This window comes from Siphateles boraxobius, unplaced genomic scaffold (genome assembly GCF_051911475.1).
Source record: "Siphateles boraxobius isolate OS27281-9 unplaced genomic scaffold, OSU_SipBor_1 269, whole genome shotgun sequence".
NCBI classification, from domain to species: domain Eukaryota; kingdom Metazoa; phylum Chordata; class Actinopteri; order Cypriniformes; family Leuciscidae; genus Siphateles; species Siphateles boraxobius.
The window spans coordinates 502,120-528,861 of record NW_027508886.1 but is presented as its reverse complement, the minus strand read 5'-3'; the positions used below and the strand labels follow the sequence as shown (position 1 = coordinate 528,861).

The window sequence follows — 26,742 nt, the reverse complement described above, 5'->3', positions numbered from 1 at the left end:
AACAAAACAAAACGATTTAAGCATGGCATGATACCAGCAAGATTGTACCAAGAAGTGTTATTGATTTTCTTAATAAAAAGTTCATCACACTATTTACAATTTGTACACAAGGCAATTCAAAGTGATTCACAGTTGTGTAAAAACAATAATGCTTATGCGCATAATAATAATAATCATTAATTATTATAATATTATAATAATTAATTACATAAAAAAGAAATGCTGTAGTAAAATACTTTCAGTTGGAATATGACAGCTATGTAACGTTCTGTTTATGCCTGTGTCCTTTCAGATTATGTATGCATACCCGGTTTTACGAAGAACCTCTGAGGGTCGACTCCTTATGGGGCCAACTGAGGAGGCCAATAGGAGGAAGATCGTGTTGGCAGGGAGGGCCAGGTGTAAGGAGGAGGTCCTGGCTGAGGCCACTGCCTTTGTGAGGCAGAATGGAGGGAATCCTGGAGACCAGTTCCTGGTTCTGGCTCACTGCAAGATCCAGTTTGGGAAACACCAGGGTCAGAGGTTCCTGTGGCTGCTGGAGAACTCACTGGGGTATGCCTGCTATCTGGTCAGCAGCATTTTGGGGGAGGAGGAGAGGGACAACCCGCTGTCTGACAACAAACACCTGTTCCTCAGATACACCTCGAAGATCAGGGAGGTAGGCGAGGCTGTGGAGGTGTGTCATATAAAACAGGCCATGCTGCAGGAGGCCCAGAGGACAGGAGACTCTGGATGTCTGATGGTGGAGTTTGGGGATTTTAGGGGTAGGTCAATGAAGGAGGTGTATGAGGACCCAAGCAAGGAGGCCCAGGCTATTATCATCACCTACCTGAAGAAGGCAAAGGCCGGGCCTAACACCAATATGGCCCTTTTCAAAGCATACGTGCCTTTAGAGGCAGGCTCCAGCCCACGTGCCCACCACCACTGTGCCCACTGCATCTGTCCTCACTGCTGCTGTGCCCACTGCCACTGTGTCTGTTCCTCCTCCACCTACTGCCACTAAGAACAGGCCACTGCTGGCGACCAATGTGAAGGCCCTGTTGGCGTGGGGGAAGCATTTATCTGCTTCACAGCTGGCACAAAAGATTTTGTCTCCAGCCAAACCCTGTAAGTGATTTGCAAGCTTTAAAATCATTACAGTATATATTATGCAGTATATATGTCTAACGAAAATACGTGTTCAACAGCTGCAGGACCACGTGTACCACCTGCGTCTGAGTCCGCAGCCCGGAGACAGCTCTTTACATGTGGTGAGTATCACTTAACGCATACAAGTGTGTTGGTGACATGTGCTTAGTGTTTTATGTTATTTTACAGACTCTGCTGCTACGGATTTTTTTGAGGAGGAAGATGACCTGGAGATGGCAACTGTAGCCTCGCAAGCTGAGGAACAACTTCCTCAAGGTATGTAAATCTTAAACAATATTTTACAAACAATTACAAATAAAACAAAACAGTATTTTTTAAATGACATATTATTTTATTTCACAACACAGAGGAATGGCACTTCTCAGGTGTCAATCTACATTCACTCTTTGAGTGAACATCCTCAAAGGAAAAAAGATAATTTAAAGGTGTATGTAAAAGGTTTTATTTAATGTTTTATCGTAATCACTGACTAAAGCTCATTCTTGTCATCTCACACTTCCCCCACTCCCCTTGGAATAAGTGGCTGTTGTAGTGTTTGGTCTGCTTCGCTTCACACTTGGCTGATCCCATCTTTTTTTCTTCTTGTATTTCTTCTAATGGTGCTTGGATGAAAAACAGGATGATTTTCACTGCTTCCTTCCATCTTTTAATCATCATGTCATCTCTCTACTAATCATACATGCTTTGCAGTAAACCTTGTAATCGCAGTAGCTGTCCAGCAGAGCTGAGAAAGTCATGCAGTGAAAGTCTAAAACAATAAGATAATTTTGTTGTGTTTTTTTACGCTCCAGCCACTGCAGGCTCGAGAGGCCCTGCCCCGGCTCGTGCTACTGCCCCTGCTCCTGCCCCTTGTCCTGCTCCTCCAGCAATGTGGACCCCTGGCCAGGTGTCCCAGTCGCCTGCAGAGCTTCCTGTCCACTGGAAAGAGCAACTCCCATCTTTCCAGCAAGGCCTTCAACCCCTGTCCCTCTGCACCAGGACCATCCTCACTACAGCCACCCACAGGACTGCAGCGCCCTGCCCAGCCTCCTCTGCAGTCTCCTCCTCTGCGCCCTGCCCAGCCTCCTCTGCAGTCTCCTCCTCTGCGCCCTGCCCAGCCTCCTCTGCAGTCTCCTCCTCTGCGCCCTGCCCAGCCTCCTCTGCAGTCTCCTCCTCTGCGCCCTGTTCAGCCTCCTCTGCAGTCTCCTCCACAGCCTTCTGTCCAGCCAAGTGCTGCCTCTGCTCCTGCAACATCAACTGGGTCCAGTGTTGCAGACCAGGCTCCTGTAAGTAAGCTTCTCATTATTCGTATGCAAGTGCTGCAGCGTGATTTCCAATGACCACAACAAAAGAGGCCGCATTTCCTCTGTGCTGGAAACTTTGCACTGGCTACCTTTTAATTGTAGATTTAATAAAAAAATTGCGCTTTAAGCCATGCAAGCTGGAATGTTTGCGGCTCGGCAGCAGCAGGGAGGATGTATGTTTCGGCTCATTGGTATAGGGGTATGATTCTCGCTTAGGGTGCGAGAGGTCCGGGGTAAGTTTTTTCTTTTTTCTCCAGCCACTGCAGGCTCGAGAGGCCCTGCTCCTGCCCCGGCTCGTGCTACTGCCCCTGCTCCTGCCCCTTTTCCTGCTCCTCCAGCATTGTGGACCCCTGGCCAGGTGTCCCAGTCGCCTGCAGAGCTTCCTGTCCACTGGAAAGAGCAACTCCAATCTTTCCAGCAAGGCCTTCAACCCCTGTCCCTCTGCACCAGGACCATCCTCACTACAGCCACCCACAGGACTGCAGCGCCCTGCCCAGCCTCCTCTGCAGTCTCCTCCTCTGCGCCCTGCCCAGCCTCCTCTGCAGTCTCCTCCTCTGCGGCCTGCCCAGCCTCCTCTGCAGTCTCCTCCTCTGCGCCCTGCCCAGCCCCTCTGCAGTCTCCTCCTCTGCGCCCTGCTCAGCCTCCTCTGCAGTCTCCTCCACAGCCTTCTGTCCAGCCAAGTGCTGCCTCTGCTCCTGCAACATCAACTGGGTCCAGTGTTGCAGACCAGGCTCCTGTAAGTAAGCTTCTCATTATTCGTGTGCAGGTCCTGCAGCGTGATTTCCAATGACCACAAAAAAAGAGGCCGCATTTCCTCTGTGCTGGAAACTTTGCACTGGCTACCTTTTAATAGTAGATTTAATCAAAAAATTGCGCTTTAAGCCATGGAAGCTGAAATGTTTGCGGCCCGGCAGCAGCAGGGAGGATGTATGTTTTGGCTCGTTGGTCTAGGGGTATGATTCTCGCTTAGGGTGCGAGAGGTCCCGGGTTCAAATCCCAGACGAGCCCATTATTAGGCTTTGCTTTTAATCTCTTCAGCCTGATTAGGGCAACCAGGATATTTGTGAGAAATTGGGGATAAAATGTGCCAGAGAGAGGCCGGTTAGCTAAGTTGCTTAGAGCGTGGTGCTAGTAACGCCAAGGTCGCGGGTTTCATCCCCGTACGGGCCACTCATTTTCTCTCTGGGACCTTCGCTCTGCTCTTCTCGAAAATGACGGGCGGTCTCCCAGACATCCCTGCTGGCTAAACCATGCAAGTATCTGTCCGAAATGGCTCAGTTGGGAGAGCGTTAGACTGAAGATCTAAAGGTCCCTGGTTCAATACCGGGTTTCGGCAGAGGAACCACTTCCGCCTCTTTTAGTCTACCTGATTCCACCTAGCCTCATCGCTATCTGCCTCTCAGACAGCCAGCTAGCAGAGTGTGTTGGTTCCATGGTGTAATGATTAGCACTCTGGGGTTTGAATCCAGAAATCCGAGTTCAAATCTCGGTGGAACCTTTTTAGGTTCTTTGCGGAAGGGAGGGAAAAAACAGAGGTGATGCGCAACTGCTGACGTGGCGGTGAAATTGGCACTCTCAAACCGAGTCGGAATTGGGGAAACATAGCTTAAAAAGCAAAGGCTTCATTTGCTCCTTGCTATCGTGCTTCTGGACTCAATGACTTAAATCCTTGCTATCGTGCTTCTGGACTCAATGACTTAAATCTCTGCTGCTCATGGGAAAAGTTGACACACGCCAAGGTTCCATGGTGTAATGGTTAGCACTCTGGGCTCTGAATCCAGCGATCCGAGTTCAAATTTCGGTGGGACCTGCTTTTGCCAGGAATGTGTGCAGTACCTCGTTCGAAAAAACTTTTTCGGCAGCACTGAGCCGCAAGAGCTCATCTAGGTAGTGCCCCTTGAAGTGGGGCGTAAAAAGGATGGACAGCACTGGAGAATGCAGGCATCGATCCCACTACCTCTCGCTTGCGCCTACTGCTTCCTACCGATTGAGCCAAAGTAAGCCCAAAGTAAGCCCACGTGAGCCAATTGTGTTTCTCTGCTGTGGCTTACCTTTGACCAATCGCGTTCTCTCCTGTGGCTTACTTTTGACCAATCGTGTTTCTCTCCTGTGGCTTACTTTTGACCAATCGCCTTTCTCTCCTGTGGCTTACTTTTGACCAATCGCGTTTCTCTCCTGGCTCTGCTCCTGTGGCTTACTTTTGACCAATCGGCGACCGCTGTTATTATCGTCATCTTTGCAATCTTTGCAACAGGTAAGTCTATTTTTCACGACTCTATAATCGATCATTATTTATTCATAAACAGTGTTTGTTTTTAGACAATTAAACATGGCAATAAAGCCAGCTAGCGTGTAATAGCACACGTTTTCTTCTGTACATGTGAACCTGCAACTTTACCATGATATACAGTTAAAAACATGTCACTACTGTCAAGATAATTAGCCGACCGCTAATTAAGCTATATCCTCCTTAAACCATTTTTTTGTTGTTGTTAATTTAGTATTTTTTGTGTCATTCATTACATTATTTTGAGCACAGGAAGATTTTTACTAAAACCTTTTTAAAAAAAAGTTTAATTCATATATGTTATACTATACTATGTTATACACCAGTATACATATTTATGTTATCTTTTTAAATACTATGTTATACATATTTAAAAAGACATGGATAGGCAAAAACAAGTGTTTTTTTGTTTCAACAAATGATTCTCAACTATGTTATAAAAGATATACCAAAACGATTTGATATACCATTTTAAGTTTTAGATCTGTTTGATGATCATATTATTATGAATTGTCATAAACGCCTTTATGTTATATTTGGTGTTTCTTAGTAATCTCTGCCACAAAAGCTAAACAAAACAAAACGATTTAAGCATGGCATGATACCAGCAAGATTGTACCAAGAAGTGTTATTTATTTTCTTATTAATTAGTTCATCACACTATTTACAATTTGTACACAAGGCAATTCAAAGTGATTCACAGTTGTATAAAAAACAATAATGCTTATGCTCATAATAATAATAATCATTAATTATTATAATATTATAATAATTAATTACATAAAAAAAATGCTGTAGTAAAATACTTTCAGTTGGAATATGACAGCTATGTAACGTTCTGTTTATGCCTGTGTCCTTTCAGATTATGTATGCATACCCGGTTTTACGAAGAACCTCTGAGGGTCGACTCCTTATGGGGCCAACTGAGGAGGCCAATAGGAGGAAGATCGTGTTGGCAGGGAGGGCCAGGTGTAAAGAGGAGGTCTTGGCTGAGGCCACTGCCTTTGTGAGGCAGAATGGAGGGAATCCTGGAGACCAGTTCCTGGTTCTGGCTCACTGCAAGATCCAGTTTGGGAAACACCAGGGTCAGAGGTTCCTGTGGCTGCTGAATAACTCACTGTGGTATGCCTGCTATCTGGTCAGCAGCATTTTGGGGGAGGAGGAGAGGGACAACCCGCTGTCGGACAACAAACACCTGTTCCTCAGATACACCTCGCAGATCAGGGAGGTAGGCGAGGCTGTAGAGGTGTATCAGAAAAAAACAGGCCATGCTGCAGGATGCCCACAGGACAGGAGACTCTTGGTGTCTGATGGTGGAGTTTGGGGATTTTAAGGGTAGGTCAATAAAGGAGGTGTATGAGGACCCAAGCAAGGAGGCCCAGGCTCTCATCACCTACCTGAAGAAGGCAAAGGCCGGGCCTAACACCAATATGGCCCTTTTCAAAGCATACGTGCTGAAGAGGCAGGCTCCAGCCCACGTGCCCACCGCCACTGTGCCCACTGCATCTGTCCTCACTGCTGCTGTGCCCACTGCCACTGTGTCTGTTCCTCCTCCACCTACTGCCACTAAGAACAGCCCACTGCTGGCGACCAATGTGAAGGCCCTGTTGGCGCGGGGGAAGCATTTATTTGCTTCACAGCTGGCACAAAAGATTTTGTCTCCAGCCAAACCCTGTAAGTGGGTAAGTTTTTTCTTTTTTCTCCAGCCACTGCAGGCTCGAGAGGCCCTGCTCCTGCCCCGGCTCGTGCTACTGCCCCTGCTCCTGCCCCTTATCCTGCTCCTCCAGCATTGTGGACCCCTGGCCAGGTGTCCCAGTCGCCTGCAGAGCTTCCTGTCCACTGGAAAGAGCAACTCCCATCTTTCCAGCAAGGCTTTCAACCCCTGTCCCTCTGCACCAAGACCATCCTCACTACAGCCACCCACAGGACTGCAGCGCCCTGCCCAGCCTCCTCTGCAGTCTCCTCATCTGCACCCTGCCCAGCCTCCTCTGCAGTCTCCTCCTCTGCGCCCTGCCCAGCCTCCTCTGCAGTCTCCTCCTCTGCGCCCTGCCCAGCCTCCTCTGCAGTCTCCTCCTCTGCGCCCTGCTCAGCCTCCTCTGCAGTCTCCTCCACAGCCTTCTGTCCAGCCAAGTGCTGCCTCTGCTCCTGCAACATCAACTGGGTCCAGTGTTGCAGACCAGGCTCCTATAAGTAAGCTTCTCATTATTCTTGTGCAGGTCCTGCAGCGTGATTTCCAATGACCACAAAAAAAGAGGCCCCATTTCCTCTGTGCTGGAAACTTTGCACTGGCTACCTTTTAATTGTTGATTTAATCAAAAAATTGCGCTTTAAGCCATGGAAGCTGAAATGTTTGCGGCCCGACAGCAGCAGGGAGGATGTATATTTCGGCTCGTTGGTCTAGGGGTATGATTCTCGCTTAGGGTGCGAGAGGTCCCGGGTTCAAATCCCGGACGAGCCCATAATTAGGCTTTGCTGTTAATCTCTTCAGCCTGATTAGGGCAACCAGGATATCTCTGAGCAATTGGGGATAAAATGTGCCAGAGAGAGGCCGGTTAGCTCAGTTGGTTAGAGCGTGGTGCTAATAACGCCAAGGTCGCGGGTTCGATCCCCGTACGGGCCACTGATTTTCTCTCTGTGACCATCGCTCTGCTCTTCTCGAAAATGACGGGCGGTCTCCCATACATCCATGCTGGCTAAACCACATAAGTACCTGGCCGAAATAGCTCAGTTGGGAGAGCGTTAGACTGAAGATTTAAAGGTCCCTGGTTCAATCCCGGGTTTCGGCAGAGGAACAACCTCCGCCTCTTTTAGTCTACCTGATTCCACCTCTCAGACAGCCAGTTAGCAGGGTGTTTTGGTTCCATGGTGTAATAGTTAGCACTCTGGGCTTTGAATCCAGCGATTCGAGTTAAAATCTCTGTGGAACCTTTTTAGGATCTTTGCGGAAGGGAGGGGAAAAACAGAGGTGATGCGCAACTGCTGACGTGGCGGTGAAATTGGCACTCTCAAACCGAGTCGGAATTGGGGAAACATGGGCTTAAAAAGCAAAGGCTTCTTTTGCTCCTTGCTATCGCGCTTCTGGACTGAATGACTTACATCTCTGCACCACATGGGAAAAGTTGACACACGCCGAGGTTCCATGGTGTAAGGGTTCGCACTCTGGGCTCTGAATCCAGTGATCCGAATTCAAATCTCGGTGGAACCTTCATTTGCCAGGCTAAACAGCACAAGTACCTGGCCGAAATAGCTCAGTTGGGAGAGTGTTAGACTGAAGATCTAAAGGTCCCTGGTTCAATCTCGGGTTTCGGCAGAGGAACCACTCCCGCCTCCTTTAGGCTACCTGATTCCACCAAGCCTCATCGCTATCTGGCTCTCAGACAGACAGCTGGGAGGGTGTGTTGTTTCCATGGTGTAATGGTTAGCACTCTGGGCTTTGAATCCAGCGATCCGAGTTCAAATCTCGGTAGAACCTTTTTAGGTTCTTCGCGGAAGGGAGGGAAAAAACAGAGGTGATGCGCAACTGCTGACGTGGCGGTGAAATTGGCACTCTCAAACCGAGTCGGAATTGGGGAAACATAGGGTGCTTCTCAATATCCCTCCTCGTCTCCTCGTTCCTCTGTCCTCCATCCTATGACCCGGAAACCGATCGAGCTCAGCCATCTTGAAGGACATCTCAATTCTCTAATTGCACCGCGAGGAGGCGAGGATCGACGAGTGAGGAGGCTTTCAGAGGATTCATGAGCGAGGATACACAGGTGTATCCTATGCGGAATTGTTTTATTGACTAAACGTGACGCACGTATACATTCTCCTCCCCCTTCACATCGGTCACAATCTGTTTTAAAGTATACTTTACCTTTGCAGTTTATATAAACCACACATTACACATATTTCAACAGGGTATCTTGCTTTATTATTATTTATTATGAATTTCTTAAATAAACAAACTGCAACAACATGAGGGCAGATCCTTTGAGCGCTGCTGATGACGCTATGAAGTGACGCTCGAGTGATCAAGTATTCCAATGTATAAAAAAGCTTTCATTCGATTCCTCCATCCTCATTTTTGTCATTCATTACATTATTTTGAGCACAAGAAGATTTTTACTAAAACCTTTAAAAAAAAAGTTTAATTCATATATGTTATACTATACTATGTTATACACCAGTATACATATTTATGTTATCTTTTTAAATACTATGTTATACATATTTAAAAAGACATGAATAGGCAAAAACAAGTGTTTTTTTGTTTCAACAAATGATTCTCAACTATGATATAAAAGATATACCAAAACGATTTGATATACCATTTTAAGTTTTAGATCTGTTTGATGATCATATTATTATGAATTGTCATAAACGCCTTTATGTTATATTTGGTGTTTCTTAGTAATCTCTGCCACAAAAGCTAAACAAAACAAAACGATTTAACCCTCTGGGGTCCTATGTGTTTTTGGGGTCCTGGAGGTGTTCTGACATGCTCTAACATTTGTGCTTTTTCAGTTATTTATAAACATGTTAATGGCAAAGGTGTAAATTCACTCTATATAGCACAAACAGGGCTACCATAATATGTTAGCAAGATGTATGTACATGTTTGTATTTTTGAGAGAATATTGTTTATGCATGGTTATTGAAAAAACTAAAACTTAAAATCTCTGAAATAAGGCCACAAAACACATACTAAATATGTGTCCACAAGACTTTTGACTAATGGATGTTCTCGCCTAGGATTTTTGCTTCAAAATGATCTGAAAATCATCCTTCCAAATCATTCACATAAAACAACACATTGATTTAAATTTAGTAAAACACTTTTTGTTTGGAAAGGCAATATGCGAAATGGGCGTGACTCATGTATAATGGTCTGATTCACACCTGTGAAGACAAAAGACCTGCTTAATGAGCCTGCATAATGAGCTTTTCACAGGTGTGTCACTGAGCCACAAGAAAGAATACAAGGACACAAGAAAAGAAATGTGTATATATACTACAAAATTGGTTCACAGTTGGAAAAATCTATAAAAAAATAGTATTTTTCCACTTGTATTTTTGCTTGCAAATTGTATAATATCCAAGGTGAACATCTCTAGTAATTGTGTAGTTAATTCTCATACTGTATTTTCAGAAAGTTTTGGATATGTATCCTCTCCCCAAATTTGTCACTAATAAAACACAATACAAATAATTTGAAGAGAAGGCTTATATTGACCTTTTAAGATTTTGTTTACATCTACCTTGTAAATATATTATTTGCTATTTTATTAAAAAGGTTACAATTACAGCAACAATTAAAATAACAATATTTCAAGTGTAATATTTCTTTGTAAAAACTAAAGTATACATTTTATCATACATATTTCAAAGTTAAGGATTCATTAGTTTGAATAAAGCCTACATTGGAACAAACACTATAATAGCATCCTAGTTGATGACTTTATTTTTGACAAAACAAACATAGCCTAATATATTTAACATTTGAGCAGAAATTGGTGAACAAAAGCTTATTCAATGTGGCAGTAGTCTATAGTTTAGGCTACAGTAAACAGTTAATAATCTATCCAAAAACTAGTCAACGAAATGTTGTCTTTCATATTTCTTCTGTAACATAGGCATATCGTTTGTTGTTTTTATGATAGCCTATATTAGGGCATATAAATATTAATTTGCAGTTTAATATGTTGCTAATACAAAGACATTTTAACGTTATTTCAACATATTTCAGTCGATTTTCACTCATCTCAGTATAGCAATAGGGTTTGGTAAAAACTGTTCAGTTCATTCATTCACACACAGACGCGATTCATATTTAAACAGTCTTTTTGCAGTTTACATACACTATGATATCGCAATTAGAACACTAATAAAAAAACTTACTTCTCAGATGGATATTTCATATTTCTTTGTAAAAACTAAAGTATACATTTTATCATACATATTTCAAAGTTAAGGATTCATTAGTTTGAATAAAGCCTACATTGGAACAAAGACTATAATAGCATCCTAGTTGATGACTTTATTTCTGACAAAACAAACATAGCCTAATATATAACATTTGAGCAGAAATTGGTGAACAAAAGCTTATTCAATGTGGCAGTAGTCTAGTTTACAGTAAACAGTTAATAATCTATCCAAAACTAGTCGACGAAATGTTGTCTTTCATATTTCGTCTGTAACATAGGCATGTCGTTTTTTGTTTTTATGAGCCTATATTAGGGCATACATATTAATTTGCAGTTTAATACGTTGCTAATACAAAGACATTTTAACGTTATTTCAACATATTTCAGTCGATTTTCACTCATCTCAGTATAGCAATAGGGTTTGGTAAAAACTGTTCAGTTCATTCATTCACACACAGACGCGATTCATATTTAAACAGTCTTTTTGCGGTTTACATACACTATGATATCGCGATTAGAACAATAATAAAAAAAAACTTACTTATCAGATGGATCCGTTGCTCCTCGAAATGAAAAAAAAACAGTACATGTTCTGAGGTAAATGTCCCAGGATTATTCCTCACACAGCCTCGCAAGAAGAAATAGGGTACATTAATCTGATGATTACATTTGTTGTGTCATCGCGTTTATGAGGGGCGTTGACACTTTGCATGTGTTGCTTCAGATCATTTGCGTTTGAATACCACACGCGCTCTCCGTGGGCGTGTCAGATTAGCAGAATAATGAGCTAAGAGAACGATAATGAGATCGGCTGACACCTCTCTCTTTTTTAATAGATTACATAAACAGAGAATATTTATTTTAGTTTTGAATTAGATATTTTAAAAGTACAAACTTAAATGATAATAAAGATATATTGCTCGTGCTTGTGTGAATAGTATTCGCTGAGCTTTGTTTAAGTTTAGAGACGTGCACCAGAATTTTTTTTAACGGAGACAGAGAGGCAGAAAGCACACCCTGTTTATTTTCTTCATTTTACAAAAGCACACGGTTTTGATGTTAATGTGAGTGTACACAAAAAAAAGAAGACCCTCTATAGTTTATAATCATGTGTTGATTTTATTTATATGACCAAAAATGACGGAGTATTTTAAGTCTATGTTGCTGCTATGTGGAAAAAAAACAGCAAAACGTGCTGGCGCGTTTCTCGACCCCAGAGAGTTAAGCATGGCATGATACCAGCAAGATTGTACCAAGAAGTGTTATTTATTTTCTTATTAATTAGTTCATCACACTATTTACAATTTGTACACAAGGCAATTCAAAGTGATTCACAGTTGTATAAAAACAATAATGCTTATGCTCATAATAATAATAATCATTAATTATTATAATATTATAATAATTAATTACATTAAAAAGAAATTCTGTAGTAAAATACTTTCAGTTGGAATATGACAGCTATGTAACGTTCTGTTTATGCCTGTGTCCTTTCAGATTATGTATGCATACCCGGTTTTACGAAGAACCTCTGAGGGTCGACTCCTTATGGGGCCAACTGAGGAGGCCAATAGGAGGAAGATCGTGTTGGCAGGGAAGGCCAGGTGTAAGGAGGAGGTCCTGGCTGAGGCCACTGCCTTTGTGAGGCAGAATGGAGGGAATCCTGGAGACCAGTTCCTGGTTCTGGCTCACTGCAAGATCCAGTTTGGGAAACACCAGGGTCAGAGGTTCCTGTGGCTGCTGGAGAACTCACTGGGGTATGCCTGCTATCTGGTCAGCAGCATTTTGGGGGAGGAGGAGAGGGACAACCCGCTGTCGGACAACAAACACCTGTTCCTCAGATACACCTCGCAGATCAGGGAGGTAGGCGAGGCTGTGGAGGTGTATCATATAAAACAGGCCATGCTGCAGGAGGCCCAGAGGACAGGAGACTCTGGATGTCTGATGGTGGAGTTTGGGGATTTTAAGGGTAGGTCAATGAAGGAGGTGTATGAGGACCCAAGCAAGGAGGCCCAGGCTCTCATCACCTACCTGAAGAAGGCAAAGACCAGGCCTAACACCAATATGGCCCTTTTCAAAGCATACGTGCTGAAGAGGCAGGCTCCAGCCCACGTGCCCACCACCACTGTGCCCACTGCATCTGTCCTCACTGCTGCTGTGCCCACTGCCACTGTGTCTGTTCCTCCTCCACCTACTGCCACTAAGAACAGGCCACTGCTGGCGACCAATGTGAAGGCCCTGTTGGCGCGGGGGAAGCATTTATTTGCTTCACAGCTGGCACAGAAGATTTTGGCTCCAGCCAAACCCTGTAAGTGATTTGCAAGCTTTAAAATCATTACATTATATATTATGCAGTATATATGTCTAACGAAAATACGTGTTCAACAGCTGCAGGACCACGTGTACATCCTGCGTCTGAGTCCGCAGCCCGGAGACAGCTCTTTACATGTGGTGAGTATCACTTAACGCATACAAGTGTGTTGGTGACATGTGCTTAGTGTTTTATGTTATTTTACAGACTCTGCTGCTACGGATTTTTTTGAGGAGGAAGATGACCTGGAGATGGCAACTGTAGCCTCGCAAGCTGAGGAACAACTTCCTCAAGGTATGTAAATCTTAAACAATATTTTACAAACAATTACAAATAAAACAAAACAGTATTTTTTAAATGACATATTATTTTATTTCACAACACAGAGGAATGGCACTTCTCAGGTGGAAAAAAGATAGGAAAAAAGATAATTTAAAGGTGTATGTAAAAGGTTTTATTTCATTTTTTATCGTAATCACTGACTAAAGCTCATTCTTGTCATCTCACACTCCCCTTGGAATAAGTGGCTGTTGTAGTGTTTGGTCTGCTTCGCTTCACACTTGGCTGATCCCATCTTTTTTTCTTCTTGTATTTCTTCTAATGGTGCTTGGATGAAAAACAGGATGATTTTCACTGCTTCCTTCCATCTTTTCATCATCATGTCATCTCTCTACTAATCATACATGCTTTGCAGTAAACCTTGTAATCGCAGTAGCTGTCCAGCAGAGCTGAGAAAGTCATGCAGTGAAAGTCTAAAACAATAAGATAATTTTGTTGTGTTTTTTTACGCTCCAGCCACTGCAGGCTCGAGAGGCCCTGCCCCTGCCCCGGCTCGTGCTACTGCCCCTGCTCCTGCCCCTTATCCTGCTCCTCCAGCATTGTGGACCCCTGGCCAGGTGTCCCAGTCGCCTGCAGAGCTTCCTGTCCACTGGAAAGAGCATCTCCCATCTTTCCAGCAAGGCTTTCAACCCCTGTCCTTTTGCACCAGGACCATCCTCACTACAGCCACCCACAGGACTGCAGCGCCCTGCCCAGCCTCCTCTGAAGTCTCCTCCTCTGCACCCTGCCCAGCCTCCTCTGCAGTCTCCTCCTGTGCACCCTGCCCAGCCTCCTCTGCAGTCTCCTCCTCTGCGCCCTGCCCAGCCTCCTCTGCAGTCTCCTCCTCTGCGCCCTGCTCAGCCTCCTCTGCAGTCTCCTCCACAGCCTTCTGTCCAGCCAAGTGCTGCCTCTGCTCCTGCAACATCAACTGGGTCCAGTGTTGCAGACCAGGCTCCTGTAAGTAAGCTTCTCATTATTCGTGTGCAGGTCCTGCAGCGTGATTTCCAATGACCACAAAAAAAGAGGCCCCATTTCCTCTGTGCTGGAAACTTTGCACCGGCTACCTTTTAATTGTTGATTTAATAAGAAAATTGCGCTTTAAGCCATGGAAGCTGAAATGTTTGCGGCCCGACAGCAGCACGGAGGATGTATGTTTCGGCTCGTTGGTCTAGGGGTATGATTCTCGCTTAGGGTGCGAGAGGTCCCGGGTTCAAATCCCGGACGAGCCCATTATTAGGCTTTGCTTTTAATCTCTTCAGCCTGATTAGGGCAACCAGGATATTTCTGAGCAATTGGGGATAAAATGTGCCAGAGAGAGGCCGGTTAGCTCAGTTGGTTAGAGCGTGGTGCTAATAACCCCAAGGTCGCGGGTTCGATCCCCGTACGGGCCACTCATTTTCTCTCTGTGACCTTCGTTCTGCTCTTCTCGAAAATGACGGGCGGTCTCCCATACATCCATGCTGGCTAAACCACACAAGTACCTGGCCGAAATAGCTCAGTTGGGAGAGCGTTAGACTGAAGATCTAAAGGTCCCTGGTTCAATCCCGGGTTTCGGCAGAGGAACAACCTCTGCCTCTTTTACTCTACCTTATTCCACCTCTCAGACAGCCAGTTAGCAGGGTGTTTTGGTTTCATGGTGTAATGGTTAGCACTCTGGGCTTTGAATCCAGCGATCCGAGTTCAAATCTCGGTGGAACCTTTTTAGGATCTTTGCGGAAGGGAGGGGAAAAACAGAGGTGATGCGCAACTGCTGACGTAGCGGTGAAATTGGCACTCTCAAACCGAGTCGGAATTGGGGAAACATGGGCTTAAAAGGCAAAGGCTTCTTTTGCTCCTTGCTATCGCGCTTCTGGACTGAATGACTTAAATCTCTGCACCTCATGGGAAAAGTTGACACACGCCGAGGTTCCATGGTGTAAGGGTTAGCACTCTGGGCTCTGAATCCAGTGATCCGAATTCAAATCTCGGTGGGACCTTCATTTGCCAGGCTAAACAGCACGAGTATCTGGCCGAAATAGCTCAGTTGGGAGAGTGTTAGACTGAAGATCTAAAGGTCCCTGGTTCAATCTCGGGTTTCGGCAGAGGAACCACGCCCGCCTCCTTTAGGCTACCTGATTCCACCTAGCCTCATCGCTATCTGCCTCTCAGACAGACAGCTGGGAGGGTGTGTTGGTTCCATGGTGTAATGGTTAGCACTCTGGGCTTTGAATCCAGCAATCCGAGTTCAAATCTCGGTAGAACATTTTTTAGGTTCTTCGCGGAAGGGAGGGAAAAAACAGAGGTGATGCGCAACTGCTGACGTGGCGGTGAAATTGGCACTCTCAAACCGAGTCGGAATTGGGGAAACATAGGGTGCTTCTCAATATCCCTCCTCGTCTCCTCGTTCCTCTGTCCTCCATCCTATGACCCGGAAACCGATCGAGCTCAGCCATCTTGAAGGACATCTCAATTCTCTAATTGCACCGCGAGGAGGCGAGGATCGAGGAGTGAGGAGGCTTTCAGAGGAGTCATGAGCGAGGATACACAGGTGTATCCTATGCGGAAGTGTTTTATTGACTAAACGTGACGCACGTATACATTCTCCTCCCCCTTCACATCGGTCACAATCTGTTTTAAAGTGTACTTTACCTTTGCAGTTTATATAAACCACACATTACACATATTTCAACAGGGTATCTTGCTTTATTATTATTTATAAAATCAATCCTAAATGTAACTGGCAGCCAGTGTAAAGACCTGAGGACTGGTGTGATGTGTTCATATTTTCTGGTTCTGCTCAGAATCCTAGCAGCAGTGTTCTGTATGAGCTGCAACTGTCTTATGGTCTTTTTGGGAAGGCCAGTGAGAAGCCCATTACAATAATCCACCCTACTGGTGATGAAAGCATGCACAAGTTTTTCTAAGTCTTGACTGGAAACAAAGCATCAAATTCTTGCAATATTTTTCAGGTGATAATATGCTGATTTAGTTATTGCTTTGACATGACTACTGAAACTAAGGTCTGACTCTAGAGACACACCCAGATTCCTGACTTGATTTTTAGTTGTTTGACCCCTAGACTGAAGGTATGCGTTCACCTTGAGAACTTCATCTTTGTTTCCAAACGCAATGACTTCAGTTTTGTCTTTGTTTAACTGAAGAAAGTTTTGGCACATCCAATTGTTTACTTCATCAATGCATTGGCAAAGGGAGTCAATGGGGCTGTAATCGTTAGGCGATAGGGATAAGTAGAGCTGTGTGTCGTCTGCATAGCTATGGTAAGCCATTTGGTTCTTTCTCATTATTTGGTTCATTGGGAGCATGTACAGGTTGAATAGGAGTGGCGCAAGAATTGAGCCTTGAGGGACTCCGCATGTCATGGATGTCCACTCAGACTTATGGTCTCCTATACTCACATAATAACCTCTGCCTCCTAAGTATGACCTGAACCATTTTAGGACTATCCCAGAAAGCCCGACCCAGTTTTCCAGCCTGTCAAGAAGTATTTTGTGATCGACAGTGTCAAATGCAGCACTGAGGTCGAGTAGTACCAGCACTGATAATTTGCCTGTATCAGTATTTAAGCGAATATCATTTATTATCTTTATGAGCGCGGCCTCTGTACTGTGGTGCGGTCGGAAACCAGATTGAAAATGGTCAAAGTATCCATTCGAGCTTAAGAATTTGTTCAGCTGATTGAAGACAACTTTTTCAATGATCTTGCCTATGAAAGGAAGATTTGATATCGGTCTATAGTTGTTTAATATGGTCTTATCCAGATTGCTCTTTTTCAGGAGGGGCTTGACGACAGCAGTTTTCAGGGAGGTCGGAAAACTCCCAGAGAGAAGTGAGGCATTTACCACTTCCAGGAGATCTGCTTCTAAGCTGTGTAACACATTTTTGAAAAAAGATGTGGGAAGTGCGTCAAGGGCGCAGGTTGATGTTTTTAGTTGCTGTACGGTTTCTTCCAAAATTTTGCCATCAATTTCTTCGAAATCAGACATAGTGGCTACTTTCTCGTGCTGTTGTCTGATCTGCCTGACCCCAGCGCAACTCAAGGATGAGCTGATCACCTTTCTGATATTATTGATTTTCTCAGAGAAGAAAGAAGTAAACTCACTGCACTTTCTCACTGAGAGCATTTCACTGGGAATCTGGCTTGGGGGGGTTGTCAGTCTCTCTACAGTAGCAAAAAGAGTGCGCGTGTTGTTTATATTGCTGTTTATAATATTCGAGAAAAAGTCTGTCTAGCTTTGCTTAGTTCCTTATTGAAAGCATGGATGCTGTCTTTGTAGATGTTATAATGGACTACAAGTTTTGTCTTCCGCCACATGCGCTCTGCTTTTCTGCATTGTCTTTTCATATTTTGCACTGCTGTTGAGTTTCTCCAAGGTGCTTTTTGTCTGCCACTCTTCTTCCTGACTTTCACAGGAGCAATATCATCAATTACACTCTTAACTTTTGAGTTAAAAGAATCAAGGAGAAAATCAACAGAGTCAGCAGATATGCTTGGTGTTAAAGATATAGCCTTCATAAATAGTACACTAGTGTTCTCATTTAAGCATCTCTTCTTGACAGACACAGATCTAGCTTCAATGGCAGGAGAGATCAATATATCAAAGAAAATACAAAAATGATCAGACAGTGCTACATCCTTAATAACAATTGATGAAATGTTTAGATCCTTACTGATAAGTAAATCTAGAGTGTGTCCACGATTATGTGTGGGTCCATGTACATGCTGAGTCAGATCAAAAGTTTTTAAAACAGTTTTGATTTCTTTTGCCATATTGTTTTCTGCATTATCTATGTGAATGTTAAAATCTCCAGCAATGGCAAAGCAGTCAAACTCTGAGGAAATTGTTGATAACAGTTCTGTTAAGTTCTAAGCAAAAGCTGGAGAGTATTTTGGAGGCCTGTAAACAATGATAAGTAAAATGCGTGGAGCACCTTTTAACACAATACCCAGATACTCGAAAGACGGGTAATTCCCAAATGATATTTGCTTACATTGATAGACATCTTTATAAAGAGCAGCTAAACCTCCGCCTCTTCTGACAGCTCTGCAGATACTCATACAAGTAAAGTTAGGAGGGGCTGTTTCATTGAGGACTGTTGCACTGCAACTTTCTTCTAGCCAAGTTTCATTTAGCAACATAAAATCCAGGTTGTATGTGGTTATTAAGTCGTTGACTAAAAGTGATTTATTTTTAAGTGAGCGGATGTTTAAAAGTGCTAACTTAACAGTCTTACTTTTTGTCCCCACAGCAATCTTGGTATGTCGTGTAATAGGCACCAGATTAGATGGGTTTGCTGTACGGCTTTTGAAGGCCTTAGACTTTCTATCATGTAATCGAACAGCAATAGAAAAAGATACAGGCACACTGGGTTCCCGCTTGTTCTGTAAACATTTGAGAAAGTTATTGTTATCATAGCGGGGACCCGACACATATCACTGAGAGCTGGTATCAGTTGTTTTTGGTTCACCTCGAGCCGCTGGAGGAGGGTGTGGGCCCTGGCACTGTGGCAGAGGCCGAAGAGCTCTCACAGGAGGAGGGGGAGGAGGAGGAGGAGGGGGAGGGGGAGGGCGAGCTGGGCCCGCAGGCTTTGGTGGTTGTGGGGCCTGGCGTTTTTTGGTTGGTATCTGGGGGCTCGCAGCAAAAGAGTGGGATAGTCTAGTTCCAGCATGCACCAGTTGTTCCATTTTCTCTGAGAAGCACAGAAGTGGAGATGCTGGAGAGAGTGATAATGTTTCCGGTGAGAGGGATTTTTGCTCTGGTGTTATTGGAGGCTGTAATATGCTGTCCTGGTTTCCCTGGCTGTTTTCCAGAAAGTCGTCTATGGGTGCTGTATCTTGGAGCAGTGCTGGTATGTCACAGTCTGTCTGTGGTGAGCTCTGTGGGCAGGGCTCAGCTGAGATTGTGTCCGTGAGCAGAGGTTGTTGTGGCTGAGTGGTGTTATCACTGTCCTTGTGTGATGTGTCAACCGCATGTCCATGCAGGTGCTGAAGTGAAATCCTGTGGTCATTCATACTGTATCCAGGTGTGTGTGTGCCATTCAGGTTGAGTGGATTGGCACACATTGCAGAAGGATGACGGAGGGAGAAGTAGATATTGTCCTTTAGCACTCTTGAACCAAGTTTGTTTGGGTGGTGGCCATCCTGTTGAAACAGTTGCCTCTGACTCCAGAAAAGATTGAAGTTGTCAATAAAGTTCACTCCTTTTATATTGCAGGTTTTTTGCAGCCATGTATTAAGCCCAAGCAACCGTGAAAACCTGTTTGTTCCTCTTGCTGGGAGTGGTCCACTGATGAATGTTTGAACTTTCAGTCTTTTAAGTGTTTCAAAAAGTTCATTGAAATCCTTTTTAAGAAGTTCCGACTGCTCTTTATGAATATCATTCTTCCCCACATGAATGATGAGTCGATTTGCAGTCTTATGTTTCATCAGAATGTTCTGAAGTTCCCTGTTTACATCAGAAGTTGTTGCTTGTGGAAGGCAGCACGTTGTTGTATCCCTGCTATTAATGTTTCTGATTACGGAGTCGCCCACTATCAGAGTCCTGGGCTCGGCTGCACTGTGAGCTGAGTGCCGCTGTCTGCTCGACCTTGAGCCCCAGTTAGCATCAGTGTTAGCTACTGGCTGATTCTGTCTGTGTGCGATCACATTCATCAAATTTGGGGATTCCTCATTCATTAATACTTCAAATCTGTTCTCAAGATGTATAGGCGGTGGTAGGAGACCAGTGTTTGCAGTCCTTGTCAGAGCCGTATCTGGGGTAGAGGATGCTACTGCAGTAATATGTGATGCTCGTGACAATCTGATGTCTCGAGTGCCTTTGGGTCTCGCACCCTGTTTGTGCCATCGATTAGTAAAACGATCGGCTTGTTTCTCTACACTCAGTATGGCCGGTCGAGAAGCACTAGATTCATGGGACTCACCGGCTGTATGCTGAGGACGTCCATGACGAAACTCTGTTGTGTGTTCCGTCTGGTTTGGTGGTCCCGCAATTAACTTTGTTTCAAGAATTGCAATCCTTTGTAAAAGTCTGTGGCAGTTGGAGCAGCAAGTAGATTCCAGAGGAGGCATTTTCTTATCCTTATGAATGTAGGCAGTTGTGTTTTCTCTTCCCCGGAATGTAAGCTTTCAGTGGGAGGCTGGTCGAATAAAATAATTCTGCTTTTTTTTTGTAGTAATCCAAGCGTTTGAGCACTGTGCTGATTTGCTGAAGTTAAAATTAGGTGATAAAAGGAGATAAAATATAGAAATATAAAAGCGATAGAGCAAAGCGCGGAGCAGTAAGCGAGAGCGTCCGAACAGTAGCTGAGCAGGAAGTAGTCGTCATCAGTAGTAATTATCGTCATCTTTGCAACAGGTAAGTCTATTCTTCACGACTGTATAATCGATCATTATTTATTAATAAACAGTGTTTGTTTTTAGACAATTAAACATGCCAATAAAGCTAGCTAGCGTGTAATAGCACACGTTTTCTTCTGTACATGTGAACCTGCAACTTTACCATGATATACAGTAAAAAACATGCCACTACTGTCAAGATAATTAGCCGACCGCTAATTAAGCTATATCCTCCTTAAACCATTTTTTTTGTTGTTGTTAATTTAGTATTTTTTTGTGTCATTCATTACATTATTTTGAGCACAAGAAGATTTTTACTAAAACCTTTAAAAAAAAAGTTTAATTCATATATGTTATACTATACTATGTTATACACCAGTATACATATTTATGTTATCTTTTTAAATACTATGTTATACATATTTAAAAAGACATGAATAGGCAAAAACTGTCAGGATACAGGCACAGAGGCGGAGGTAAGTGAAAGCAAACGTGAGTTTATTTACAGTGATATATGTGCAGAGACAAAGTTCATGTGCGTTGACGATCACGTCGTGCAGAGGATCCCAGGTGAGCAGACCCTTCTTCAGAGAGTTGGATGTGGGTAGACAATGTCCAGTGATACGAATACTTTTCTGTTTCAGATCCAGGGAGGAACAGGGAGATCTCGGTGGACACGTGGAGCACTTGGATTCAAATGGCAGGACTCGGGAAACAGGGAACCAGACTGGAATACTGGAGACAGCAAGACAGGGAGACAAAGGTGAGTATATTCAGGGGTGAGTATAGTTACGTGATGGATCTTCGTTGGCAGACTCGGAAACTTCGGGAAATCGTGGGTAACGGTCTTCTCCTGTTGGAGGCTTGACAATGACTGGGGTGTGCGTGAGTGTTTTATAGGGCTGGGTAACGAGGTGACTGATTGTGAACAGGTGTGACTGGTTAATATTCCGGGGAGAGTGACCTTTGAGTGGTGGATGGGAATGAATCTGATTGACTCCTGACACTACCCCCTCCTCCAGCGTCCGCGCCAGCGGACCTAGGACCCCGACGTCGTGGGGGTCTACCTCGAGGTCGAGGAGCAGGTTTGTCAGGGTGTTGTTCGTGGAAGGCAGTGAGTAGCATGGGATCAAGGATGTCCTTACGAGGTATCCAACACCTCTCTTCCGGTCCATCATTTTCCCAGTCAACCAGATACTCGAGTAGACCACCCCGACGTCGGGAGTCCAGGATCTCTCTTACAGCGAAGATGGATTCTGTTTCAATGGGGGGTACCGGAGGATTTTCATCTTGTGCTAGATCTGTAGAGGGGACTGGAACAGGTGAGTGATGGGGCTTCAGGAGGGAAACATGGAATGAGGGGTGGATGCGGTAGTGACTTGGCAGACGGAGCTGGTAGGTAACTGGATTGATTTGTCTTGTTATGGGAAACGGACCGATGTATCTTGGACTTAACTTGCGACAGGGTAGTCTCAAACGGATATCTTTTGTTGAGAGCCAAACCAATTGTCCAGGTTGGTATTCGGGGGTGTTGCTTCGGTGAGTGTCTGCAAAGTGACTGTGACGGTTTATGGCTTGTTGGAGGTGATGGTGAGCTTGGTTCCATATTCTCTCACTGTCCCGGAACCAGGCGTTAACTGCTGGGACTTCTGAGGGTTCCCCGGACCACGGGAACAGTGGAGGTTGGTAACCCAGAATGCATTGGAACGGAGTCAGGTTGGTGGAGGTTTGTCTAAGGGAATTTTGGGCATACTCTGCCCACACGAGGTAACGACTCCAGAGGTGCTGATTGGCATGGCAGAAAGTTCGGAGGAAACGGCTGACATCCTGGATTTTTCGTTCTGCCTGACCATTAGCCTGTGGGTGATACCCTGAAGTGAGACTTACGGTGACATTCATCAGTGCAAAGAAGGCTCGCCAAACTTTTGAAATGAATTGAGGCCCCCTATCTGATACAATGTCCTCTGGGAGGCCGAAATTCTGGAAGACATGTTCCATTAAAAGTTCTGCGGTTGCAAATGCTGTGGGTAAGTTTCTCAGGGGAATCAGCTTACACGCTTTCGAAAAGCGGTCGACGGCCACCAGGATGCAGGTGTTCTCTTCGGAGGGTGGAAGATCAGTCACAAAATCCACCCCAATGTGCGACCAGGGTCTTTGGGGAACGGGCAGAGGCATGAGTTTTCCTGCGGGCAAATGACGAGGGTTTTTGTTCATTGCACATAGGATGCACCCCTTGATGAATGATTTGACGTCTCGGAGCATGTTGGGCCACCAGTAGCAGTTTTGGAGAATGGAGCAGGTTTTGGTGACTCCTGGGTGACCCGTACCAACGGAGGAGTGCGCTGAGGAGATAAGTGATATACGGAATTCATCGGGTACGTAGATTTTCCCAGCTGGGCATTCCGTAGGACTGGGTTGGTTTCGAGACAATTCCATCAGTTGTTCGTTTAAGTCCCACTGAATGGGATTGACAAAGATTTTCTCTGGAAAGATGTTCTCGGGTTCTTCATGGTGAGTTTCAGGAGCATGGAGACGAGACAGAGCATCCGCTCGGACGTTCTTGGAGCCTGGACGATAGGAGATCTGGAAGTGAAATCGAGTGAAGAAAAGCGCCCATCTAGCCTGGCGTGGATTGAGTCGTTTTGCTTCTTTCAGATACTGGAGGTTCTTATGGTCGGTGAGAACCAGGAACGGGTGTTTGGCGCCCTCCAACCAGTGTCGCCATTCTTCAAGCGCAAGTTTTACCGCCAGGAGTTCCCGATTGCCGATATCATAGTTTACTTCGGCGGGTGACAACTTGTGGGAGAAGAACGCACATGGCATAGGTTTGGGTGACAAATTGGAATACTGAGACAACACTGCTCCTACTCCAGTGGTGGAGGCATCGACTTCTACGATGAACATCTCTTCGGGATTAGGATGTCGGAGTAGAGGGGCAGTGGTGAAGGCGGTTTTCAAAGACTGGAATGCGTGGTCGGCTTCCTCAGTCCAGAGCAGCGATTTTGGCTTTCCCTTTAGGAGTGACGTTAGAGGAGCTGTTAGCAGGCTGTACTGGTGAACGAACCTCCGATAAAAGTTGGCAAAGCCAAGGAATCTTTGCAATTCTTTTACCGTCTGTGGGGTTGGCCAGGAAGTGATCGCCTTGGTCTTGCGATCGTCCATCTGTACTCCTCTTTCACTGAGTTGATAGCCTAGGAATTCGACTGAAGTTTGGTGAAATGAGCATTTTTCTGCTTTTAGGAACAAAGAGAACTCACGTAGCCGTTGGAGGACTAAGGAGACGTGTCGTTGGTGTTCCACTGGATCCTTGGAATAGATTAAAATGTCATCGATGTAGATTATTACGAATCGGTTCAGATAATCTCGGAGTACCTCGTCCATAAAGCTTTGAAAGATGGAAGGAGCGTTGACCAGTCCATACGGCATAACCAAATATTCGTAGTGGCCAGCAGGGGTGATGAACGCGGTTTTCCATTCGTCGCCTTCTCGAATTCGGATGAGGTTATATGCGCTCCTCAAGTCCAGTTTAGTGAACATCTTGGCCTCACGCAGCTGCTCCAGTGAGGAAGGAACCAACGGTAGTGGATAGCTGAACTTCAAGGTTATTCTGTTCAGGGTTCGATAGTCGATACAAGGACGTAGTCCGCCATCCTTCTTAGGAACAAAGAAAAAGCTGGCAGCAGCAGGTGACGTGGAGGAACGGATATACCCCTGTTTCAGAGCCTCTTCAATGTACTGTTGCATGGCTTTCTGTTCGGGAATAGACAGGGAGTAGATTCGTCCCTTAGGAATGGGTTCTCCTGGAACAAGGTCGATCGCACAATCCCAAGCTCGATGAGGGGGTAATTTAGCAGCCTCGACAGGATTGAACACATCTGCAAACGAGGAATAACAGGTAGGTATGGAAACGGACAGACTCTCAGTGGGGCTTTCGATGGAGGTTGAGTTTACTGGGACAATGTTAGGTGCATCAACGATGGATGTGGTCGCCAACTCGGCAGTTCTGGATGCACACCTACACCCCCAGTTCAGGATCTTACCAGATGACCAGTTGATATTGGGTTGATGTCGAATAAGCCATGGGCGACCCAGAATTAGATCAGTCTGACTGTTCTCTAATATGAAAGGTTCAAAAAGTTCGTGATGTGTATTTTCAACACCCAGGATGATGGGTTTAATCTGAGCTGTGACATACCCCTTATTTATGGTTTCACCCGTCACTGCATGGATGGAGTATGGTCTGGCGGTGGCTGATTTCTCGAGCTGGAGTTTTTGGCAGAGCCTTCCGGAAATGAAGTTTCCTGCCGACCCGGAGTCCACTATGGCTGTGGCAGAAACATGGAGAGTCGTGGATTTTAAGATCACTGAAATAGTTAGTGGGGCTGATACCGAATCGGCCGTAAAGACAGAACTCACAAGCATTCTGGGGGGTCGAGTCGGACATGACTGACGAAAGTGTCCTCCCATTCCACAATACAGACATAACCTGAGTTCACGGCGCCGGGCACGTTCCGCTGGGGACAGTCGGTAAGTATCCAATTGCATCTTTTCTCCATCTGCTTCGGGCGGAGCTTCCGTGGGATACTGAGAATTACTAGTGGGTCGGCGATTTTCTAGATAACAGCCCTGAGATCGTTGATGCACACGGAGAGCTTGTTGGATAAATTTTTCAACACCCAGACTGTCATCATATATCGCCATTTGCAGACGGAGAGCAGGATTCAGACCACGTCAGTAAACAGAAATGAGCGCCTTCTCGTTCCACCCACTTGCAGAGGCTAAAGTGCGAAATTCCAACGAATACTCAGAAACCGATCTTCGACCTTGGTATAGTTGCAGTAGTTTGTCACTGGTGGAAGAATCATCAACTGGTCGTCCGAAAACTTCTTTAAAATGGTTTACAAACCCTTGTACCGATGAGGTTGTAGTGGACTCCTGTAACCACATGGTTTCAGCCCATCTCAAAGCAGCCCCGGATAACTGTTGGATGATAAAAGCGATTTTCGATCTTTCTGTGGGATATAACTGATTTTGCTGTTCCAGAGCAAGCGAACACTGAAGCAGGAACCCGTTGCAATCCTCCACCCGTCCGGAGAATGGCGCTGGACGTGATGCTTGGTTAGCGAAGCATATCATCGAAGAAGTGGAGTCTGCGGAAGTGCTGAGCGTAGACTGACCGGAATTTTGAACAGCGGCTGTAGACTGTACAGGGTTATCACCATGGCGGGTAGCTTCCATCGCGCTGTTTAACTTTTCTGTTCTGGTCAAGCCTTCTGTCAGGATACAGGCACAGAGGCGGAGGTAAGTGAAAGCAAACGTGAGTTTATTTACAGTGATATATGTGCAGAGACAAAGTTCATGTGCGTTGACGATCACGTCGTGCAGAGGATCCCAGGTGAGCAGACCCTTCTTCAGAGAGTTGGACGTGGGTAGACAATGTCCAGTGATACGAATACTTTTCTGTTTCAGATCCAGGGAGGAACAGGGAGATCTCGGTGGACACGTGGAGCACTTGGATTCAAATGGCAGGACTCGGGAAACAGGGAACCAGACTGGAATACTGGAGACAGCAAGACAGGGAGACAAAGGTGAGTATATTCAGGGGTGAGTATAGTTACGTGATGGATCTTCGTTGGCAGACTTGGAAACTTCGGGAAATCGTGGGTAACGGTCTTCTCCTGTTGGAGGCTTGACAATGACTGGGGTGTGCGTGAGTGTTTTATAGGGCTGGGTAACGAGGTGACTGATTGTGAACAGGTGTGACTGGTTAATATTCCGGGGAGAGTGACCTTTGAGTGGTGGATGGGAATGAATCTGATTGATTCCTGACAAAAACAAGTGTTTTTTTGTTTCAACAAATGATTCTCAACTATGTTATAAAAGATATACCAAAACGATTTGATATACCATTTTAAGTTTTAGATCTGTTTGATGATCATATTATTATGAATTGTCATAAACGCCTTTATGTTATATTTGGTGTTTCTTAGTAATCTCTGCCACAAAAGCTAAACAAAACAAAACGATTTAAGCATGGCATGATACCAGCAAGATTGTACCAAGAAGTGTTATTGATTTTCTTAATAAAAAGTTCATCACACTATTTACAATTTGTACACAAGGCAATTCAAAGTGATTCACAGTTGTGTAAAAAC

General features: G+C 44.9%; 12 non-coding genes across 12 annotated transcripts; all 12 read left to right on the top strand.

Annotated features, from left to right (window-relative positions):
* Positions 1-3,368: 3,368 nt before the first annotated feature.
* Positions 3,369-3,440, top strand: trnap-agg (transfer RNA proline (anticodon AGG)). The gene has a single exon. It is a non-coding gene; the product is annotated as a tRNA-Pro (tRNA).
* A 255-nt stretch (positions 3,441-3,695) lies between these two features.
* Positions 3,696-3,768, top strand: trnaf-gaa (transfer RNA phenylalanine (anticodon GAA)). Its single transcript has one exon. It is a non-coding gene; the product is annotated as a tRNA-Phe (tRNA).
* Positions 3,769-4,170: 402 nt separating this feature from the next.
* Positions 4,171-4,242, top strand: trnaq-cug (transfer RNA glutamine (anticodon CUG)). The gene has a single exon. It is a non-coding gene; the product is annotated as a tRNA-Gln (tRNA).
* A 2,863-nt stretch (positions 4,243-7,105) lies between these two features.
* On the top strand, positions 7,106-7,177 carry trnap-agg (transfer RNA proline (anticodon AGG)). Its single transcript has one exon. It is a non-coding gene; the product is annotated as a tRNA-Pro (tRNA).
* An 88-nt stretch (positions 7,178-7,265) lies between these two features.
* On the top strand, positions 7,266-7,339 carry trnai-aau (transfer RNA isoleucine (anticodon AAU)). Its single transcript has one exon. It is a non-coding gene; the product is annotated as a tRNA-Ile (tRNA).
* A 93-nt stretch (positions 7,340-7,432) lies between these two features.
* Positions 7,433-7,505, top strand: trnaf-gaa (transfer RNA phenylalanine (anticodon GAA)). The gene has a single exon. It is a non-coding gene; the product is annotated as a tRNA-Phe (tRNA).
* A 451-nt stretch (positions 7,506-7,956) lies between these two features.
* On the top strand, positions 7,957-8,029 carry trnaf-gaa (transfer RNA phenylalanine (anticodon GAA)). The gene has a single exon. It is a non-coding gene; the product is annotated as a tRNA-Phe (tRNA).
* A 6,382-nt stretch (positions 8,030-14,411) lies between these two features.
* trnap-agg (transfer RNA proline (anticodon AGG)) lies at positions 14,412-14,483 on the top strand. The gene has a single exon. It is a non-coding gene; the product is annotated as a tRNA-Pro (tRNA).
* An 88-nt stretch (positions 14,484-14,571) lies between these two features.
* On the top strand, positions 14,572-14,645 carry trnai-aau (transfer RNA isoleucine (anticodon AAU)). Its single transcript has one exon. It is a non-coding gene; the product is annotated as a tRNA-Ile (tRNA).
* A 93-nt stretch (positions 14,646-14,738) lies between these two features.
* Positions 14,739-14,811, top strand: trnaf-gaa (transfer RNA phenylalanine (anticodon GAA)). The gene has a single exon. It is a non-coding gene; the product is annotated as a tRNA-Phe (tRNA).
* A 70-nt stretch (positions 14,812-14,881) lies between these two features.
* trnaq-uug (transfer RNA glutamine (anticodon UUG)) lies at positions 14,882-14,953 on the top strand. The gene has a single exon. It is a non-coding gene; the product is annotated as a tRNA-Gln (tRNA).
* A 309-nt stretch (positions 14,954-15,262) lies between these two features.
* trnaf-gaa (transfer RNA phenylalanine (anticodon GAA)) lies at positions 15,263-15,335 on the top strand. The gene has a single exon. It is a non-coding gene; the product is annotated as a tRNA-Phe (tRNA).
* The last annotated feature ends 11,407 nt before the right edge of the window (positions 15,336-26,742 follow it).